The sequence below is a fragment of the Lonchura striata genome, chromosome 2, assembly GCF_050655825.1.
Source record: "Lonchura striata isolate lonStrDom1 chromosome 2, ASM5065582v1, whole genome shotgun sequence".
Classification (NCBI taxonomy): domain Eukaryota; kingdom Metazoa; phylum Chordata; class Aves; order Passeriformes; family Estrildidae; genus Lonchura; species Lonchura striata.
Genome location: NC_140704.1, coordinates 117,512,203 through 117,518,650, shown reverse-complemented (window position 1 = coordinate 117,518,650; position 6,448 = coordinate 117,512,203).

Sequence of the window (6,448 nt, the reverse complement as noted above, 5' to 3'; positions counted from 1 at the left end):
TCTCAGTTTCTTTCTTTGACTGAATCTGGGTCCCACACCCCACCTAAAGAACGAAATTTTTTGTCTACCTACTCTGTAAAGAGAGCCTACTATCCCCTGATATGAAGCTCAGAAGTACACACTAAAGCAGTACAGAATCTGAAAATTATAAAAGCTAAAACCTGAGTCACCACCTTTACATTATGTGCTTTCTATTATGCAATCTAGTTGGCTTCAAGATCCTTTCCTTAAAACAAGCTGATGGAAGAGTAGCTGAGGTTGGGGATTGTGTGGACACAAACATGCACTTGTGCTACTTGTGGTGGTGGGAATAAACGTGGCAGGTCCCTGGAAGCATGGCCCAGATCTTTCGGGCTTTAAAGGCATTAAAATATTTGCTAAAGCCCCATCTTCTAAAGTATGCTTATTACATTTTCACAAAGAAACAGATCTTGCTTTATGGCCATATTTTGATTTTTGTTTTCTTCACAGTTTAATATCATCATGAACAAAGCACATGTCAGGATACACTTGATCAGCAGAAAACTACTACAGCTGGCTCTTGGTCTCTCTTGGGGTTGGAGTGAGGAGCAGATGATCACGGTCACATCAGCTCCAGGAGATAAAAGAGGTAAAGAGGGCAAAGAAGCCCAGAGGCAACTTTGTGGCTCAGTATTGATCCCACAGGTTTTGTCACTGCCATTTCTGCCTTCCTACTCGGAGCTGTTTGGGCCTACCCACACATCGCTGGCTACAATTAAATATAGACACCAGGCATGACAGAGACAGGGCTTGTCACACAGTGTGAGAAACAGATTTTGTGTACTCTCTCCAAGTGACTGAATTACTGGAGGAACAATGAGACATGCAATACTGTAGTCTAATGTCAATAAATAAAAGAGTCTCATGGAAAGCAAAAAAGATGGGGCAAGTTTTATACCTGTGAATCTCACAACCACTAATAAATGGAGTCCTGATATGTAAGCTGTCATGGATTGGGAATGAAAAACTGAATTTCTGAGGTGTTTCATAAAAATCATGATTTTCCAAGTTTTCAGGCTTAAGCCAGCCTCAAAATGCAGTTGAGTATCAGCTGAGCATCTGAGGAGGTTGGAAACTGTAGCATTTAATCATTTGGATGAAACAGACTGTTAAAAATCAGTGACATCCTTTTCATTTAATGCCAGCTTGGTGAAATCATGCTTAGAAATCAAATTTAGACTATATCCTTTCATAAGTCATACTGAATAAAACAACAACAACAAAAAAAGCCACCAAAAACAACAAAAAAGCCACCAAAACCAACAAAACAAACAAACAAACAAAACAACAACAACAACAACAAAAAAAAAAAAAAAAAAAACAAACCAAAAAACCCTCCAAAACCAGTTCAGAAAGAATTTATTTCTATAACCTCTATTTTGGAGTGAGATCTCTAGAGGTTCTAAAACTCCAAAGATATCAAACAGTTAACTGAGCTCTGAGGTAAGTGAATAATTTAGTCTCAAGCCCCCATAGCTGTTGTGTTTTATTGTCTGAGGTGAACCCAAAAGTGATGCAGAAGCAGAGACAAATGTTTTTCAAAAACCCATTCAAAGGTGTCAAGCTCTTTTTTTTGGAATGAGACTGAAAGAAGTATTCCAGCATGTAGCAGAAAATATGGCCAAGAAAAAATGTCCTTCCTGCTGCAAAATGATCTGCATCAAAAGGACATGAAGATAAAATAGATAAGATGCTACTTCCTTTCATTTTTTTCAGTGATATTATTTAAAAAAATGAAACTATCCAGAGTTAAACATTAACAGAGTTAATTTTATAAATAAAAATGGTTGCAGGTGATCATTTTCTGTAAGGGAAAACAATATAGAATTCACTTGGAATGACAAGGTTTGCACAGCAAGTTGTCCTAGCAATATGAAGTGATGTAGTTGATTTGATATTCTACCAAGTACCTCAAATGAAAATAAAATTTCTCCACAGATGTCTTATTTTTCTTTAGGCAAATCAATTCTGCAATGTGTGATCCTATTTTTGCACACCTTCTGTTTCCAATGATTTAAAGAGGTCTCACTAAAGCATATTTTTCTGTGAATTATAATATATATAATTATAATTGTCCTGCAGTTTATGTAATCCAACAGTTAACAGATCTCAATTTGTAGATTAAAGTCAATTTCCAAGTTAAAGCTGTGACAGTATGGAATGAGGACAGAAGAATAGAACAATCTTGCAAAAGCTGGGTGGTGTGTACCCACAACAGGTCTTAATCTCTTCTCTTTGAGGACAAACATTGTGTTAGCTTCAGGGTTTGGTTTTTTACCTTTTTTTTTTTTTTTTTTTTTTTTTGTGATTATTTGTGGTAGTCTGACTGAAAGGTGACTGAACCATAAGAATCTCTCTGAGTAATCCTGGATTTAACAGGAACAAGCTGCTTATCTGTAATGAGAAAATTATACCTGTTGATATGGTCTGACTTGTAATTTTTCTTGCTGTCCTTTAAGTTGCTGATATTAGTAAAGTGTTATTGTTTCTATACTGGTAACATGATTTTGTTTTCTCTAATTAGATTTCCATTCACAAACTCATCTCACCAACAAAATAGATAAAACATCATGTTTTTAGACTCTGAGGCATGACAAATATACTGAAATCAAAACAATAAATCTGCCTTAGGCTTGGGCAGAGTGAAATATTTTAATTTCTCACTTATTATTTATCTGCTTTTCAAAAGAGACTGGGAGTTTACTGGGAGAGATGACTTAATGGTTGCCCTGAAAGCTGTGGGGGGAAAAAACCCTCAAAAACCAAACAAACACAAACTGAAATTTTAAAACAGCATTGCCAGGAAAAAAAAAAAATTATGAGCAGAAGAGGAATGTCTTTGTATGTTTTACAAATATAAATTAAATACTGCTAAAATGAAAAAAAAAAAGCCAAACAGCTGTGACACCATTACATGACATTGAGATATCTTTTTACTGACATATGAAAACATATTTTTGCATGAATCACAGAAGGAAAACACTTAGAAGAGAATCCTTAATTCTCTGCATGGGAAATTATTAAATGAATTTTACTGATAGTGAAGGGATACCCAATGGGCCCTTAAATTATTAGTGGAAATTTATTAATAAATGCAATATTTATGATTCATACTGGTTGAATTCTTCTGCATTTCTTCCTTCATTGTATTATGTTATTAAGTAGAAATTCTTTATTTTCTTCCATTCCATTGTAAAGAATGTTGCATACAACTTATTGACTTTGAATCAAAAATATTAATCTGTAGAAACATCCTTAATATTTAAGATCTTTTGGTTTTCCATCTCAAAATCCAGCAGGATTTTGTGCCTGGAAGCAGTCAGCAAATTCTGTCAAAGGTTCATCTTCTACAATTGTAGGAAATGTTTTGCTGAAGTTCCTGGGAGCCTTCTAGGATAAAATTATATCACTGCAAGAGGTAGAGGAACCATTTGCCTTATATTCCATTAATTCTTATTCTGTCCTACTTCTCACTTTAGAAAAAAATTCAACTCCTACTGTGTTTTAAACCTGTCTACCTTGTTTCTCTTTTAGAAGTTCCTTTTCTTTGTTCTCTCTTATATTTTTTCTCAAAGCATTTTGATTTTTACTGGTCTCTCTCATTGGGTAGATGGTTCAGTTGACATTAATAGCAAGCTCTGTCTCTCTTCCTTTCAGGATCTCCATGTCCCGTGAGTGTTTGAGTATTCTTTCACTTATAACTTATTGCTCTCCAGGTCTCAGGTAAGGAAGACAAGTTGCTACTCTTTTGGGTAATTAAAACTTGTCACTATCTAACCCCCTTCCATGTTGTAATCCCAGATTCTTACACAGAAAGACATTTGCTGCAATGAAAACTTTCCACGACTGACTAAAAACTGCTGAGTAAGGAGTAGAGGAATGTAAGTGTACTGCAGATCTCTTCAAAAAAGCAAAACAAAATTTTGTTCAAATGCCGACAGACTGTCTGTTCCTAACAGACAGTTATTTTAAAACCTGTGTTCCTCTGATTTGGAATAGTACTTCCATTTTTTAAAAATCATAATGTGTTCTCTTCTACATTTTTATTGCAAGGGCAGCTAAGATAAACTGAAGGTAGTACAGATTATATAGGAGATAGATTTTTCTAGTATTGCTAGTATAAAAATCCATTCAGAAATTTCAGGATCACAGTTCATTAACCTAGCTTTTGGCACACTGAGGTGACACACTGCAATATGCTATTAATTTCAAAAGAATCAAGTAGAATATATAATTTGTTTAATTTGTTGAAATCTGGAAAGTCATTGCTTATCAGAGAGAATTTTTTTTTTTTTTTTGTGAGGAAGTAGTTATGATTATATAATTTACCAGGAGTTGAGAAATAATTATTTAAATCACATTATTCGCCCATATAGGTCTTCAGTGTAATTTTGCAACGCCAGTGGAAGATCTGAAATGCATTTGGCTATAATGTTCCATATTTCAATTTATTTGCAGAAAAATTTAGTTGTACACAGTTTTAAAGTAAATATTTTAAAATAAATATTTTGCTTAATTTCTATGCAACCTTCTAAATTAGATGTAGTCTAGGGGGCTTATTTATGAAGAGGTAGATTTCAGCTCTGTATTAAGACATCCTCAATCAACTTTGGAGCCTTATTGACCATATTAGTTCAACTACTGAAATTAATTTTCCTGATAGTCTCCTCCCTCCTTCTTATTCTCCTTTTCCTGCTATTGCATAATAATGCCTTTATTTTCCTTTAAGCCACTGCTCTTACCCCTTACCCTTAGTATAGTTCACCTATTCTACCAAAGCTCCTTTCTTTATAAGCTTTTTAAATAAAGGTAGAGAAAGATTAAAGAGATTAAACCTTTTTAATGTAAATATTTTGATATTCATTCAGCTCCCTGAAGGGAAAGCTGTTCTGACCCTCTTGGTTAATTTTGCAGTAACACCTTGTGGGCAGGAAGAAAAAGAAAAGAACTAAATGCCTAAAAACAGTTAAACCACTAATTTCAATCTTTATGAGCATCTGTCAAACAGTTATTAATTTTTTGACACTTTTGGAGGTCATAGTTGTTTTAAGAAGATGGTGAATGTTTGAGAAGATGTGTTGATATCTTCTGGGAGGGTTGATATCCATCCAGTTTCAGACTGTCTGTAACAAGGTCTTCCTTACTAGCTAAGAACAAGAAGGAAAATAATATTTTCTGCTCAGGATACTTATTTTAAGAAAAAAGAAGGACCACTGCATGATAGTGTAAAAATAAGCTTTTTCTATTTGTGCAAAAAAAGACAGTGTTAAAAATATACAGGCGAAAAACAGACCTTATGTAGCAAATACAAAAGTATTATGGCTTTTTTATTATTGTTGTTAAGATGAAGGTAAAATAAAAAATTATGGTGAACAGAAGGTGGCAATGGATACTGAAGATTGAAAATGTCATAGAAGAGCAGCTACAATTTGTTGGAAGTTCATATAGGTGATACTGGTTAGGATCAGTAATACAGGGATGCAGTAACTTACATCTGGATTTGTGGGAGGTGTTATGAATCTAATTCTCATTTAAATTCACTTGGAAAGGGATGTGTAACATTTGTATTCTCTTTTTTAGCACAGATCCTTTTAATCTTTGTAGCAAAGTAATGGAATTTATTTTCATTTTGTGGAAAACAACCTGGTGCACAAGAAAAGACCCAGCTTTTATTACAGTAAGCACTTATAAAGAAATTGTAAATAAGGACTTCCAGGTGCTATGCCAAATTTTCCCAGCTGTGGAAATATTGCTTCTATTAACTTCAAGTGATTGTTTTCATCACTGTGCAAAACACAGTAATCCTGAGTGACTGGGGTTTCTAAAGACTTTGTTCTCTTTTCCTTCATTACTTCTGCCAAGGAAACATTTTAAAAATGGGTGATATATGGCTTACAGAAAGGACAGGACATGAAATTCAGTCATGTCAAGTAGGTATTAAGGGAAACTGAATGTTCTAAATGAGAATAACTTTATTATGATTAATATTAGGTTGAGTAACTTCAACAGTTCATGTGAAATAGTATTTTTTGAGAGCAAAAAAATAGAATACTGACACAGGGAAATACCCAGTCTCTAAGATTTAAAAGATCTGGTAGAGCCAATTTCAAAGTAGTACCTCAAAATAAAAAGCTAAAATGGCACAAGCTATCTGTGTGTGTTACTGGGTTGGAGCATCTGGCTGATGTAGTAACTGAGCTGAAGTCTGTCACCTGCCCTGAGCTCCTGTGCTTGTGGAGGGTCTCCACTTCCTGCAGTGGCCATGGCTCAGGAGCTGTCTCACCTTCCCTGCCAGCAAGGTACCTTGTGCTGGTCTTGCTTTCCCCCCTGGCAATATCACCCAGGTAACAGAACTGCTCTGTAAGGGATATTGCAGCTTCTGCTGCCAAGGTGGAAGAAGTAAGGAATTTTAATGCACTTCAGATTA